At 43.6% G+C, this 15,258-nt stretch overlaps 1 protein-coding gene across 1 annotated transcript in view; it reads right to left on the bottom strand.

Moving 5' to 3' along the window:
* LOC118691502 (uncharacterized) overlaps positions 1-13,099 on the bottom strand; it is a 46,511-nt gene extending 33,412 nt beyond the window's left edge. The window contains exon 1 of the mRNA XM_054516102.1: positions 13,045-13,099. The gene's annotated coding sequence lies outside the window, so the exon portion shown is untranslated. The remainder of the gene's footprint in view (positions 1-13,044) is intronic.
* Positions 13,100-15,258: the final 2,159 nt, after the last annotated feature.

Below are 15,258 nucleotides of genomic sequence, written 5' to 3'. Positions count from 1 at the left end.
AATGTTTACAATGTACAGAAAATTCTGTCTGTGGTTTGGTCTTTGTGTATTTTCAGAATAAATGACACTTTTCCAAACGTACTATATTACTGTTGAATCCACAGAGTCTGTATTTATGTAACTAAAATGCTTTTATTTAGACCTTTGCAACATGCCAAAATCAAAACTATTTTAATGAATGAATCAAAGTAGTGCAGCAAAGAAATCTGTAATGTATTACTGCTTCAAAATACAGATTTCTGTGAAAAGCCTCTCAGATACAAAGAATATGTTTGTTTTACGAAAAGCAATTTTGTTATTTTCATACCCATTGTTTTAATAACAGAACTTTGATCTTGAAAATATTTTTGCATGAAACATGAATATGGTAATAGCCAAAGTTTCCATTTAGCTGCTGCTTCATGTTCCAAGAATATTGGGTCCCATTACATGTAGTATTTAATAATTTACATATGGACTCCAGGCAACCTTCTTGACATAGACACTGTTTAAGTTTCCCAAATTTTTATTCAGGTATATGAATTCTCAAATTCAGGAATATCAACGGCATCACTAAGGGCCTGAGTTAGTTCTCCCCCTGCCAGGACCTGCTTTGAAGGACATCAAGGTTACAGGAGAATACTCCAGTGAGTCACAGAAATAGAAAACACTCCATGAGCTCCCCACACTTCATCTGCAGAGTTCCTTAGCAGAGGAACTCAATATCTTGTATCTTGTTCACTCCTCTACTAAGTTTTTGGAAACAAGGAAGCAGCTACTAATATCCCATTTCCTTAATTCCCTTCAAAGGAACTTCCAGAAATTACAGCTAAAATCTGTGTTATTTTCATGCATTTCCCTCCTTGGTCTTAGTCACAAGTGTAGGATCACAGCAATGAATGAATGAAATGAATGAATGAGGCAAATTCTTCCCACCCACAAACATTGCTGAGGAAAAAAAAAAAGGATTTTTGTAAGTTTGTCTGGCACTTCCAGATGTTGAGCAGCCCTGCCTGCCCACATATGGATCAACTCTGGCACACACCTGCAAGGAGAGCAGTGCCCTGGGACTGCCAGGCCCTGATGGATGAGTGGGTAAATGGATCCTGATGGATTCATGGAGCAGTGCAAATCATCTCAGCAGCACTCTGTATATCACAGCTCCTACAGAAGCATCGCTGCTGGGCTGTGCTCACTCCTGAACCAACCACAGGAGGCTCTGGGGTTCTGCATCCCCTCCCAGGGTGTGAATTAGTCAGGCCAGGGAGGGGGTGGATCAGGTTTTGAGATGAGATCCATCATGGAGGAGTTAAAGATGTGCCACAGGCAGCACTGGGGGTATTCTGAGCCTCCTGGAGGCAACCAAACTCGCTTTAAAATTTCTATAAGGACAACTGCACCAGGACCAGAGAGCATCTGCCCAGAGGGACACCGATGTTGGGCAGAATGGTGCCCTGGGCTGATATTTATTCCTCATTAAGGAACAATTCTGACAAGATGAAGCCTTCCCCTCATCCCATATCAAGTTATGTGTGTGTTCCTCGAGCTTGCACACCTTTCCAGCATCCTTGGGGTGAATAAATAAATCTTACTGATGGTTACGTGCCTCTAATGACACCTCTTGAAAGGAAGCTGAACATAATAAATTCTTGTTAATCTTGATGGATGGGGGGAAGGAAGGCAGGCAGGAGATAGGCAGGAAAAGCAGGAGCATTAGATATTCCCATTAACATGCCAGCCTGCCCTTGAAAGCTGATTAACACCAACTCCCCAGAAAAAAATTATGGAGAATCTCCAGCATCAGCATGACCTTGCAGCCCTGGCAAGTGCAGGAGGCAGAGAGTCCTCTGGGAGGGTTCTTTAATCTCCAGTTACAACGTGAACACTGCCAACATCTTAAAGAGATCCAAAATCAGGAGCCCACTCTCCCAGCCCCTGTCAGTGGAGACGGCCCACGCTGGGGTTTGAGATGTGTCTGAGAACGATATTTACTGCCCAAGTGCAGTCTGCCAGCAAGGATCAGAGATCCACACCCCAGGCAGGACCTGCCCCCATCCTTCCCCAGTTATCACAGGACATTTGGCACTCAGAGTGATGCTGGCTTAGGTGGCCCAGAGCAAACAAGGTGGTTATCATCCAGTTCCAGATCCTGGAGAAGCCTGAATCATCTCCTTTGGGCTGCTAATTCCACATAAGCTTCATCACACTGGCAAAACCTGGAAAACGTATGTTGCCTCTGAATAGAAACAGTCTTCTGCAGAACACAGGGCATTTTCATTCGGTAAATATCTGGAATATTTCAGCTCCTTTTACATTTAAACTACCCCAGTCTGGGGCACACACTGCATGGTGCTGGTCCCTGCCATATTCCTCCTCTTCCTCCTTGTCCAGAGAGCTGGGGCTCCTCTGCCTCTCCTCATGGAGAGGAGGAGAAAAACCCTCATGGGCTCCCCAAAGCCTGGAGCCAGCTGGGAGCAGGGATTTGGGGCAAAACCTCCCCAGAGCCTGCAGCCATCCCCAGGGATTTGGGGCAAAACCTCCCCAGAGCCTGCAGCCATCCCCAGGGATTTGGGGCAAAACCTCCCCAGAGCCTGAGCTATCCCCAGGGATTTGGGGCAAACCCTGGGAGCTCCCCACAGCCTGGAGCCACCTCCAGGGATTTGGGGCAAGCTCTCCCCACAGCCTGGACCAGGGATTTGGGACAAAACCTCCCCACAGCCTGGAGCCATCCCCAGGGATTTGGGGCACAGCCTGGAGCAGGGATTTGGGCACAGCCTGGAGCCATCCCCAGGGATTTGGGCACAGCCTGGAGCTGGGATTTGGGCACAGCCTGGAGCAGGATTTGGGGCACAGCCTGGAGCAGGATTTGGGCACAGCCTGGAGCAGGATTTGGGGCACAGCCTGGAGCAGGATTTGGGGCACAGCCTGGAGCAGGATTTGGGGCACAGCCTGGAGCAGGATTTGGGGCACAGCCTGGAGCAGGATTTGGGGCACAGCCTGGAGCAGGATTTGGGGCACAGCCTGGAGCAGGATTTGGGGCACAGCCTGGAGCAGGATTTGGGGCACAGCCTGGAGCAGGGATTTGGGCACAGCCTGGAGCAGGGATTTGGGCACAGCCTGGAGCAGGGATTTGGGCACAGCCTGGAGCAGGGATTTGGGCACACTCTCCCTGCCCAGGTAGGAGCAGCCCTGGAGCTGTGTCCTGGCTGTGCTGTGCTCCCTGTTCCAGGAGGAAAACCATCTGGATCCCACAGTTCACAACTGGGGCAGGCATTCCAGGGCAGCCAGGCTCCCACTGACTTTCACTTTGTTTTCTTTCAAACAGGCCCAGTTGCTGTCAGCTTCCCCACAACTCTCTCCTGCTGTAATTTACAGTCCCATGCAAACTGCACTAACATTTTCCACTGGAAGCAGCCAAGGGCTGGCTTTTTCCCCTGCAGCATTTGGGGAAAACTGATTCTGAAAACAGTCCTGCAAAGAGGTTTGGATGATTTCTGGTCTGACCATTTTATATTTTCTAATTTAAAGTAAAAACCACACTGCCTTCGGTTTTCAAGCTTTATTTGGGCTGAAACTATTGCTACCAAGCAACAAAGAAGGGTAAAATGGGAAGCTTTCAGAAATTACTTTTATATTGTTCAGATCTCAGTTAAACTTCTGGCATTAGACATGGCTCAAGAGGAAATCAGCAGAACACAAATAATGTAATATAGATAACATATATAACATATTTAATATACTGATGAGGACACAAACCATCCTGACTAAAGAGTTGAGCACACATCTGTGTCCACAAATATTTAATTTTCTGCTGTGAGGAAAGTGCACTCAGAATTTAGTAAGTTGCTTCTGCAGATCAATTCCATTCAGCATCTTACTATTTTTAAAAGTAATGTCCCTAAATGTCCCTGTAATTCCAGCTTTTCCCTAACATCATTGGCTTGGGAAATGCTGGCAGCTTTCTGTGACTGGAGTGGTCACAGCAGTATGGCAGATATTTGTCTCAGATTAAAAAAAGAAAACAAAACCACAAGAGCATTTTCATGGAGGTTTACATTAGGCTTTAACCATCAGAATGAACTTATGCTATGCCAGACACCTTCAGAGTAACTATGAGTCAAAAAAAGTTTCAAATTTCTGAAAAATGCTTGAAAGCATTAAAAAAAGGAGAGAGATTTTTAAGCATCAGAGAGGGAATTTTTAAAAAAAAATGACTGGAAAAAATCAAATTGATGTTTTATGCTGCCTCTAACCATCACTAAACACCAGCTCTGGAGCTCATCACCAGACTCAGCTGAGAGGCACCACATTTGAAAGATCAGGCTCATGTCCAAGCACAATTTTGTCTTTCTTTTAAGTAGATTAAGTAACCTGCATGATATTTTTAAGATAAATCCCTGGATCCTCCCTCCACCCAACTGAAAACTATTCTGATTAAGCTTTGGAGAATGACACAACAAATCAGATTTAAGTGTTATGAAAACGTGGCAAGTAGGACTCCTGGGGTTCCTTTAAAATTCCTCAATGAATAAGACAGGGAACGTGAGGTTTTGCAATTCCCAAGTGAAGGTTTATGAGTTCAAATTGCAATGTTTCCAAGAGGAGAGGGGAGGCAAGGCCTGCAAGATGGAATAATGTTTAGTAGATTGAATGATACAGTGAAAAAAAAAAACAACTCAGATTTGGAACAGATAATTCATTTTCATGTCACTGAAGAGCCCTAAAGAATCCCACAAGATCTTTTAAAAAATGGCCTGAGTGCCAGAAAACTTTGTGTTCTTTTTAACGAAATCAATTGATCTAATAATAGATGGAAAACTGCTCTGCCTTAAAAGATTTTCCACTCCAAACAAATGGCTTATTTGGACAATGATACAACATTCAGCCTGATTACAAGTAACTCCCCCACTGCAAAGAGCTCAGCAAGGAGCACGTGTGTATTTACACAAGTCCTACACCAGCACTGATAACCAGATACAACCACAGATAACCACAGCCCACGTGGTTTCTGCCTCCTGCTTTTCAGGAGGAGAAAATATCAACCAAAACACCCCAGCTAAGGGCAGCCCCCATCCAACTGCTGCTATTGTTCCCTGGCAACTGTGCTTTTTTCCATTAAAAAAAAAAATAAGACATAGGGGTTTTGTTGGGTTTTTTTTCCCCCCTTAGGGCAAGTCTAGCCAGTTAATTATTAAGTAACTAAATTGTTTAACTAGTTAGGGGAAGGCTGAGCCATCCCTAGTGAGCAGAGAGGAGATGCAGCCCCAGCTCCTCCCAGAAGGGATGGCACAGGAGGGGATGCCCAGCCCTGCTCCTGACTGGAGGGGACAGCAGGGTCTGAGGTGTATTCCAGCTGGATGATTTCTGGTCTTTTCATTTTTATATTTTAATTAATTTATATTTTAATTTATATTAAATTAAAAAATAATTAATTAAATTATAAATTAATTTATATTTATATTTATATTTTAATTAAATTTAAATAATTTAAATCATTAAAAATGATTTAAAGTAAAAACCACACTTCTTGTGTCTCGGGAGTTTGCAGTTTATTGCGGCCCCGGACACGTGAGCAGTCTCTGTTTCAGCCCGCACGCTCGAAGAATGAGTCGGAGTTCTTCAGTTTTTGGTCTCAGAGTTGTTTCTTGTATCTTATCTATAAAAGTTTTTCTCCTGTCCAGCTGAGGTCTGCTCAGCAGGACAGCCAGAGGCACTCTGCCTCCCCTGGGGCGGTGTTGTCTCTTTATACCACAAACTACATGTACAATATTTACAATTACTTTCCAACACCTATCACCTGTGTTAGACAGTGAGCTGCTACTCTAAACCAACCCAAAAGTGCCACCATCACAGCAGAAGGTGGGGATAGAGAAGAAGGAAGGCTGGACACACCCAGTTCCCTCTATCTTGTCCCCAAAACCCCTATTCTAAAAACCCCAAAATCTACTTTTTCACCCTGTGATAATTTTATTATTACACTGCTTAACCTTCTGCAGTGTTCAGGTCTTCACACAAAGCTGGTAACTTGCCCCATGGGTCATAATCAAACCCACAGGTGTTCTGGGCTGTGTGCCAGGGTCTCTGAGCCCCTGGCAGGGGTCCTGGCAACTCAGGACACCCAGAGGGATGCACTGAGTTCCGACACTTTTAGTTTTCAAGGTTTATTTGGGCTCTAACTATTGCTGCCAAGCAACAAAGAAGGGTAAAATGGGAAGCTTTTAGCAATTGCTTTTATATTTTTAAGATCTCAGTTAAGCTTCTGGTATTAGAATCCCAGGGATTCTGCCTGGGAGCTGCAGGGACCCCTGGAGGGTCCTGGCAGGGAAACCTTTCAGGTTTGTTGGTGCAGGCAAGGCCAGCAGAGCTGTCTGGGGCTGGAGGTGCTGCACACCCAGAGTTCTGCCCCATGGACTGTGCTGGGATTCCTGCTGAGGTCGGGATAGGAGCTATTCTGGGCAAGGAAGACCTGGCTGTTTACACAAGGATGCCAAACAGCTCCCTAAGGAAGGGCCTAAATGTAAACTGCTCTTTGTGAAATGTGAAAACTAACTGTGAACTCACACAGCTGCCACCTCCCCGGGCAGCCCAGAACGCTCTGTCTTCTTATTTAGGCATCCCAGTGTCATCTGCAGCCTGGATCTCTCTCTCAGCAAGGACTAAATCAAAAGTCAAACACGCAAACATCCAACTAAACGGGACTAAATCACCCTGGAGCAGAAATGCACAGACTGCTGCAGAAAGGATCCTGCTTCCTACAGCCCAGGGACATTCAGAGGCTCTCAGCAGCACAAAAGGTGCTTCTGGCCTTGGCTTGGGCTCAGCAGGACAAAGATGAGCTTTGATGGGTCCCTTCAGCTCAGCACAGAGCAAAGTGCTGCTCATGCAGAGCATGAGCCCAGACAGGACTGCTGGCCCTGAACCCCAGAGCTGGTTTATATAAACTCTGATGGTTCCTTCCCTCACTGCTGGTTCCACAGACTGGTTTATTCTCCCTAGGAGTAAGGAGATAGCAAAAAGAACAAGCTGCACTCTCTGCTGCCAGTCAATTAAAGTGGATAGTGGCCTGACCCATCATGGAGATTCTACAGAATATTATTCAGATTCCCAGACAATAAATCTTAGAAGTGATGCCTGGCATATTGTTCCAGTCCAATAGCATCTCTCAAACATTTATACAGTGGTGTGTTTATACAGCCAGTTTTATTTGGAGCAGTGGTCTCTCTAGATTGATTTAAGGGGCTCAGAAAGCCTTGGAGCATGTCTTGCTTTGGTTCCTCTCTAATTAATCAGTATTGAGAACAAATAAGCAAATCACCAGGAAAAATAAATTGCTAACAGTCATTTTTCAAGTCAACAGAAATTCTCCTTCATACAGATTTTGTAGGAGTCTGCAGACAGCACTTACAGCCAGGGATTGCACCCCAGCTCCCACTTGGTGTAAGCACTGAATTACAGCTAAAACAGGGGGAATTTTTCAGTCCCTACTCATCAACTGTTCTCCTTTCTTGTACTGTTTGCAAAGCTTTTTGGCTTCTGAGGAAAAACATTTTTATGCAGTATTGCATTACAAGCACATACTTCTTACAGTATGAACTTTTCTGGTAACATCTGCACAGATATTCTTACTAACACAGTTTTTAGTGAATATCTGGTTCTTGAAAGTGGCTGTTCCTGGGGGATGGCTGCAGACCATACACCCAGGAAAGTGCTGCCTTCACGACAATTTCTGCCTTTAACATCTTCTGGGTCAACATTTTCTCAAGGAAATCAGGAATAAATTGATAAATGACTGAAGTGAAAAACCAGACAAGCAATCAGGGGCTTCACCAATGTATTCCACTGAACAGCAAATTTGTTGCATTAAGGCCATATTGAGATCAAGCTGGAACATTTTCAAGACATCCATTAGCTCTGTAAAAATGGCACAAGCTGATTGATACCAATTATAATCATAGAGAAATGGATTTGAATACTTTGAAATATGCATAAAAATGCTTTTCCTCAAAAGACAAGAAGCTTTGCAAACTGGAACATGGGTTTCACCTGTCCTGCTGAAGTTTATGCATTACTGAGATTTTATCAGTCTAATTAGAGGCTTGATTCTGCATAATGATTATTGTGCTTCCCAAAGCCACATGTTTTACCTGAACAGGTTCAGAACTACAATTCAGGATTTGACCTGTAATGAACCAATTACCATTGAACAAACAACACAAAATTTGCGCTCCTTCGGTTTTTTCAGCCTTTCTTTGGGTCATGTTGGTTTAGACACAATTTGCAGGGAAGAAAAGAGAAAAGAGCTGTTGGTAAAATGAATGCAAAGTGTTTCATGAGGTGGATAGGACTTCTATGACTTCTATTTACAGCCATAAAACCTAAATTCCTCCTGCTGCAGACAGCTGGCATAGCCACCTCCTCTTTAGGTATATTGAAAAATACCTCAGGCACTCTGCTTAAATATTATAAAGACTATTAAGAGCCTGATCCAATGCCAGTAGGAAACCGAAGTGTCACATGCTATGTGTTTGGAGTAGTCTGAATTGTAACACTAAAATACCTTATTTCCTTTGGAGAAAGCCACAGACAACCCCAAAAGAGCAGAAGAAACCAAACCCTCAGGCAGCAATTTTTGGTGAGGAGGAACACTGAACATTTATTTTCATCTGAAAAATCAGATCAGTCACTTTATTCACACATGGAAACACAACCTCCCCACTATGTTTAATGTCACAAAAATGCTAACTGCTCACGGGGAAAATATCAGATCAATGCTCAAAAACAGCTGGGAAGGACCAGGGGAAACATTGCACAAGCTCTGCAAGCACTTTGTGGAATATTTAGTTGGCACTTTTCTGGAGCATTTGTGAGTATTTTCTGATATTTCTGAAGGCATGCTGGGAAAATGCTATGGGAAAATAGCAGTCAAGTAGGAGAGCCATATGAAAAAAATCAACAACAAACAATAATGAAAGAAGCTGATCTATCCCCCAGATAAATCAGTGCTAGGGCAGAAGTACACTGTGTGCAGCAGCATTTTTTGCTAGGGCAGCACCAGGCTAAGTTGTGTTGTTTCTATATTCAACTCTCTTCGTTGCTACTCCCACCAAGATGAGAGACACACCAATGTCTCCACACATTTCAAGAAATCTGACAGTCTCACACCTTCCTCCCTCTTGGCTTATCATTAATTGTACCCAGCTTTTGTGAATTTTCAAGAAGGCAGGCACTGTTTTAACAGAAACAGCCTGCTCTGGGTAGTGCAGAACTGAGTGTCACTTCAGCAATTTATATTCACACAAGCTGTAGTTGCTTCCTTAAATATATTTCTTCTTCACCATTACTTTAAGGATTACACCCCTGTCCCTTTGTCCTGCCCCCTGTGGAACACTTTCCAACCGAAGAGAAGCAGCTTTCCCAACTCAGCACCTGCCTCCACCTCTCTCTTCTGTTCCATTTCAAAGCTTTCTCTGTAGTTTCATGGCTTTGGAAGTTATGTACACCACACCTCAGCCTGTTCTGCTCTACTTTTTTTGTTTTCCAGGTCACTTTGCTGTGCAGAAACCTCAGTGCCTGGGAGCACGCAGAGCCCCTGCCCTTGTGACAGGCTCACCTCCCAAGGGCCAGAACAACTGCAAAATGCCACCAGCAGCGTGCAGACACAGATTGAGCATTAACATTCACCAGCCCAGGCCCCAGAAGGGTGGATATTCCAGGAAGGAGCCAACCCCTTGAGCAATAGAACAGGCCTGCCAAGGACAGCCAAGTAAAACCAGATGCGGTGGCTTGGAAAGGCACAGAGTGGGAGCTGCACTGGTTGGCAGCGTGGGATGAGCAGAAAGGGAGGAGACAGGGAAAGGAGAGCAGAAATGAAAGGAGGAACAAAAGAAGAGCAGCTGGGAGAGCTGAGATGGGCAGCGTGCTTGGCAAACCATGAAATTATGATCACAGTATTTTACTGTGTATAAAAACCACCTATGACCTTACATTACTAATTGCAGTTCCACCACTACCTGTTGCAGTTCCACCACTACCAGTTGCAGTTTTGCACTTGCTTTTGCCACTGCCCTCCTTTCTCAATCTCTTTGTCTTCAATAAACTCCTGGCACTTGCTGAGATGGGCAGCGTGTCTGGCAAAACATGAAATTACGATCACAGTATTTTACTGTGTATCCAAAAACACCTATGATCTTACCATTACCATTTGCAGTTCCACCGTTACCATTTGCAGTTCCACCACTACCATTTGCATTTTTATCACTTCTATTTGCAGTTTTGCCCTTGCTTCTGCCACTGCCCTCCCTTCTCAATCTCTTTGTCTTCAACAAACTCCTGGCACTTGCACGTGTGCAAACTTCACACAGCAGAGGTCAATGCAGTGCTTTTATAAAATAACTGAGGCTAATGCTAAGGGAATGGCAAATGTACAACAAAAACAAATCTCAGCAACTTGAAAGAGCTTTGCATGCCTCCTGCCATAATTCCCAACACCAGCTCAGTACACTAACCTTTGCCTTTAGAATAGCTGTAGTCAGATAAATCATTTAACTCTGCCATCAAGGTTGTTACCTTTGGCTTTTTCCATTACTTTCTATCTTGTTATTCAATGACTTAAATCACTCACTAGAGCCTACTTCATCAAGCTTCAATAATCTATAAAACAACTATTTTTGCCATGGTTTTTTGATGATTTTTCACCAGTCAGCCCAGTTTTCTTTACAAACATTATTGAATTTCTCTTTACATTAAGGGGGTAAAAAAGCCCACTATGGATTTAAAAAAAAAAAAAAAAAAGAGTTGGAAGGCATGAAGTCATTGCAGAATAAAAAAAATATATATTCATGTAATACCTGCCTTCAGAACTAAATAATTTAGTCTTCAGAGATGGGTTAAAGGGACAGGCTTTGGAGTTTGAGCCCCTGGGGGCTGCAGCAGGAGCCAGTACAGAGCACAGCAAGCCGGGCCTTGCACTGACACAGCTGGGGAGGCACAGGCAGCCCCCCCTCCCCTGAGGATGGGGCAGCAGACTGGGCAGGAAAGGCTCTTCCCAGCCCCAAAATGCAGCTGTTTAAATAGAAGATGTCAGCGAGGTCCCTGCAGCAGTTTGGGGTGTGCTGGAGGATGCTGGGGACAGCCTCAGCTGGCCCCCAGAGCTGCCCCTGCCTCCATGGCACAAAGTCCCTTTACAAGAGAAAAGAAGAAGAAAGGAGCTGGAAGCTGCCTAGATCAAGACATCTGAAACACACACACACACAAAAAAAGGGCTAAAAGTGAAATAGTTATGAGAGCTACATGAAATGTTTTTCATTAGAGGGAGAGAGGTCTGGAGAGGAATATTCAGGGATGTGCAGCAGTGCCCTGTGCAGTAGGGCTGCTCACAGCACAAACATGGATTGAAAAGCTCCTGCCCCTCCACATCATCACACAAACAATAAATAAATAAACCAGCCCTTGAGGGGAGGCCTTGGGGGGTCTCTGAACTCACTCAGCCACCACCCTAAAGAAATTTCATTTAACTGAAGGATGGAAAAATCTCACTGTAGCCTCTGTGAATGCTGGCTAATGGAAAATGAATGAGGAGTAGGTGTGGGAGCAATCTCCTCATTGTGCTAAAGCCATCCACAAACACCCAGCCCTGTTATCCTGCAAACAACCCCAAAAGAGCCCAAAGCAGCAGGAGCTGGGAAGGGATCTGCTCCCAGACATCAACAGCCTGCACTGGCCCCTGCTCTGATCTTCTCCTGGTGTTCAGCAGGGTTTCCTGCACTTGGGGAGGCAACCTCCATCCCAGTTTAATGGCCAAACTTTCATCCCCTTGTGAAAAACACAAGCTGCAGTGACAGAGAAGTCACACCCATGCAATTGCTGCTCAGGCCACTTTCAAGGTTTTATTCCCATTCCAATGAAAACTTTCACAGGGAGGCATAAAGCTAGAGCAGTTCTGATTCATTCTAGACCCAGCCACATCAACACAGTTTTTAGAAAAAAAAAATAATATTCCTCTCCCAACACTTTTCCACTTAAAATATAGCATTAACTGTATTATTATCATTACTTTGTTAATTTTCTGGATGATATTTTCCTCGCATTTTTATGTGGCATTCTGATTAACAAATTAATTTCTTCTTCAAAACTGCTTATTTAGTAAAAAAAAAAAAAACCTCAAGATCTATTTTAATAAAACTTTAAGGAAAAAAAAATGTACAGAAAATTTACATTTTTCACTTAGAAATTCTAAAAAGAACCCACGAAGAATATTTCCTCATAATGATCTGTTTCTAATTCGTTACAGTGACAATAAACTTGACATTTCAGGGAGTTCTCAGAAAATTCAGCTTTTATTTTTTTCAGTCAGATCTAGTATTTATATTAAAAACTGATTTGCCAGGAGTTTCGCATTCTGTCACTGACAAATGGAGCACAGCCTGCCAATATAGAAAGATTCAACTTTTCTTCCTTTTGGAACTTTTGTCAAAGTGCAGAAGAGATCTTAGAAACACCAAGCAGGCTTTTAAAGTAAATGTATAAAATGTTAATGAGATTTCAGGGCATACTTAATATTGCAAAACCACAAAGGGGGAAAATGAATAAGAAAATAAAAAAGAAGAAGAGAGGAGCTGGAAGCTGCCTAGATCAAGACATCTGAAACACACACACACACAAAAAAAAAAGGGCTAAAAAAGTGAAATAGTTATGAGAGCTACAGAAAATGTTTTTCATTAGAGGGAGAGAGGTCTGGAGATGGATTTAGGGATGTGCAGCAGTGCCCTGTGCAGTAGGAACGTCCTCAGTGCTGGGCTGTTGACAGCACAAACAGGGATTTATAAAAGCTCCTGACCCTCCACTTCATCACACAAATAATAAATAAATAAACCAATAAATAAATAAAGAAACCTTGAGGGGAGGCCTTGGGGGTTTCTGAAGCCACTCAGCCGCCATCCTAAAGAAATTCAGAGCTTCCTGAGCACTCTGCTCATGCAAAGAGGACCTTTAGGAATGGTCAGGGGTTTTATAAAGAGAAAAAAACCCAAAAAACATGCTGATGTTAAAAAATAAAAAAAAAAGTACCTTTTTTCTGTGAGCAGCCACGCTGAGGATGTTCAATAGCTGGGATGCCCCTTCTTTCCTGCTCTAAGCTGAGTGTCTGGGGCTCCAAACACACACAGCTCCCACCGGGCTGAAATCAGGGTAATTATTGCTGCATATTAATGAGGAGAACAATGGCCTGACCTGGTGTAACCTCACAGCTTCACAAAGCCCTGTTCCACCTCTCAACCCACGGCTCCAGTTTATCCCAGCCCCCTTAACTGCCAGAAATGAAGGAGCAGCTCTGAAATCAGTGCTCACCAAGTGCTGGAACTTCCTTTTGTCCAGACTTTTGTTTTAAAGCAATATAAACTGCACAGAAGGTCCAAGAACAGAAAGGCTGCCTTAAGCCACCACCATTTTCCAAAACAACTGGACTATCAGAAAAAGCAAAAAAAAAAAAAAAAATGCAGCCCAAAGCTCCATTAGGATCAAATTAGAGGTGCTTGAGCCCAGAATCCATCCTAAGAGCCATCAGCTGGGGATCCTCATCTTGCACAGGTAATGGCAGGGGATGTTTGCAGGGATTCTCTCCCAGCTCCTGGCAAGCAGTGATTTAGAAACCTCTGGAGACAGAGGTCAGCACCAAGAGCTGGATTTATTGGCCCAAAATGCTCCATGGCCTACCTGAACCCACAGGTAGCTCTGGGCTCTGCATCACCCTGCTGTAACACTCATCAGGAAAAAACAGCACCCCCCCAACCTTTTATTCTTCTCTATCTTTGGGCTCACCTGACCCAAAAATTCAGAATTTGTACTGAACAGCCCAGGCTTTCCATAAGGGTTCTGGTTTTGAAGTGACACGATTTAAAAAGGGATTTTTTCCTTCGTTTATACAAATGTAAACAGAGCTGTAAATACATAAGCAGGATGACTGCTCACCTAAGGAATGGTGGATGATCCCAAAAGCCTGCTTGTCAAATACACCTCGTGCAAGTATTAAGGGTTGTTTATTTTGGAAATGGAACAAAAGCATCCTGAGATAAAACAGTGTTGCTGATGTGGAAAAACCAGAACATTCCACATCATTCACAGCCATCCTGCCACTATGAAAAGTGAATCAGTTTCCACCCCCTGCTCTTGAAAACAGGAATATATTTATTTTATTTTTTTCATGTTTCAACAGAGGAAGGTTGGACTTAAAAAGACTTGAGGGAATGCTTATATGTGAGCAGACAGGGATAAATAGAGCTTCACCTCTTTTTTCATGGGGCCAGACTGTCAGTTAAGGGCAATCAGATTTGTCAGCTCAATGCAATCCCAAGCACACCTACTGGTGTGGAGCAAGGGCCAGCTCTGCAGCATCCACACTCTTGGAAAAGGGGAAAATGGGAGAGGATGCTCAGCAATTTGTGTTCACTCAGCACTCCCCACCATGGCTGAACTCATCCTCCAAACCCCTGCAGAATGTGCCTCTAAATTACAACTTGTGTTTTATGTCCCATCCATCAGCCACAGCCTGGATTTAAACATTATCATTACTTACAACGTGCAAGATGTGTTAAAGGGGAGGAGGCCTCTCTAAAATGATGTCAGTTCTCCTGCTCTAAATTGTTTAAATAAGGGAGGAGAAGACAAGAAATTATATAGTGCAAAATGTGGTGTCTACATCAGAATTTGATACCTACTGCATGGGTTTGTAGTGCTGGGGAAAGCCAAAGATGCAGCATTTGTGGCACCAAAGCCTTTCTGGGATGTGGGCTCCAGTGAAATTTGAAATTCCTGTGTAGTTTCCAGCAGTGGTCAGGTCTGAGCCTCAGTCTTGCTCTCAAATCCCAGACTTGCTCAGAGTCTGTTCACCAAAACTGGCCCCAGTATCCAGAGAAGAAGAGCTCAGGAAAAGCAGAATTCAATTTCTAGCACTTCAGATAAAGATTGCTGAATTACAACTAGCACTTCTATTACATTAAGCCCAGTCTTCAAACATGGCTAACTCTCCCATACCACAAAGTGGACTGTTGATAATAAAATGTACAATAAATAACTTTAAGGCTCAGATATTGTAGTGGTGAATAATGTAACTATTCAGGCAAAGAGCAGCAGAAGTCAGCATGGCTGGCTGATCAAATTTCCTAAAAAGCCCCAGAAAGAAGAGCATTATTTTATATTTTCTCTATCCATATTAATATAGGAATGTGTACTTAGAGCCAAAATTCTTGTGGCTCTTTCCTCTCAACTATTCCTAAATAAAATAGA

The sequence above is a fragment of the Molothrus ater genome, chromosome 11 (genome assembly GCF_012460135.2).
Source record: "Molothrus ater isolate BHLD 08-10-18 breed brown headed cowbird chromosome 11, BPBGC_Mater_1.1, whole genome shotgun sequence".
Lineage (NCBI taxonomy): Eukaryota > Metazoa > Chordata > Aves > Passeriformes > Icteridae > Molothrus > Molothrus ater.
The sequence above is the reverse complement of the archived record's forward strand: the minus strand, read 5'-3'. Positions and strand labels throughout refer to the sequence as shown.